An 894-nucleotide genomic window follows, 5' to 3' on the forward strand; every position below is an offset into this window, starting at 1 on the left:
CAATCAATAAAATTTATTTTTCATTTCTTCACTAAATTCTAGTATGATATAATATCAAAATTCATTCTTCTTGAGCATGTTGTGCAGAACAACAACAACAAAAAAAGTCTTCCGCACTGTTGGCAAAGAAAGGAGCAACAAGCAAATAATATGATATTAATGCTTTGTGTGTTGCTCAGTTCTTTGCCAACATTGCAGAAGACTTTTTTTTATGTGATCAAAGAAGGACCAAGGAGGTCTATTTATAGTTAAATTGGATAAGTACTCATCCAACAACCTCATAATCACTCTCACTTATATGTATGCAAAATTTGTTATAAACATAATAAGTTGTTATTCAAGATAAACATTAATAATTATCCACTCATTCTTATTTTAATATTAATTTTTGTTTTCTACTTTCATATTATTTTAGTAAGTAGTTGTAACCAACTCTTAAACTCTAACTTATAGATTATTTCATCATTTAATATAAACAATGCAAAGATCAATCATTACAACATACAAAGTGGTGTGTACCTCAAATATTTTTTGAATATCCTCCATCGAATTACAGTTATTATATAGAAAACTAATTCACAAAAGTTCATGTTATTAGCGCCGCATAAACATGCTAATAGTTTTGTTATATCACTTAAATACGGAGTAATATCTATGGATTAACTGTATAAATATTTATTGATTTTAGAGATAATTATAAAAAGTAAATCCTAACAACCCCTATAAAAAGGTAAATTCTAAATTTTGATTTTTATAAAAATTAATAAACTTATACAATAATTTGAAACATAGAATTGATTAGTCAGTTACAACAACTTATTAAAATTATATTAAAATAGAAAACGAAAATAAGAATTCCAATAACTTATAATATTTGATAACAAATTTTGGATA

This window comes from Lupinus angustifolius, unplaced genomic scaffold (genome assembly GCF_001865875.1).
Source record: "Lupinus angustifolius cultivar Tanjil unplaced genomic scaffold, LupAngTanjil_v1.0 Scaffold_332, whole genome shotgun sequence".
NCBI lineage: Eukaryota > Viridiplantae > Streptophyta > Magnoliopsida > Fabales > Fabaceae > Lupinus > Lupinus angustifolius.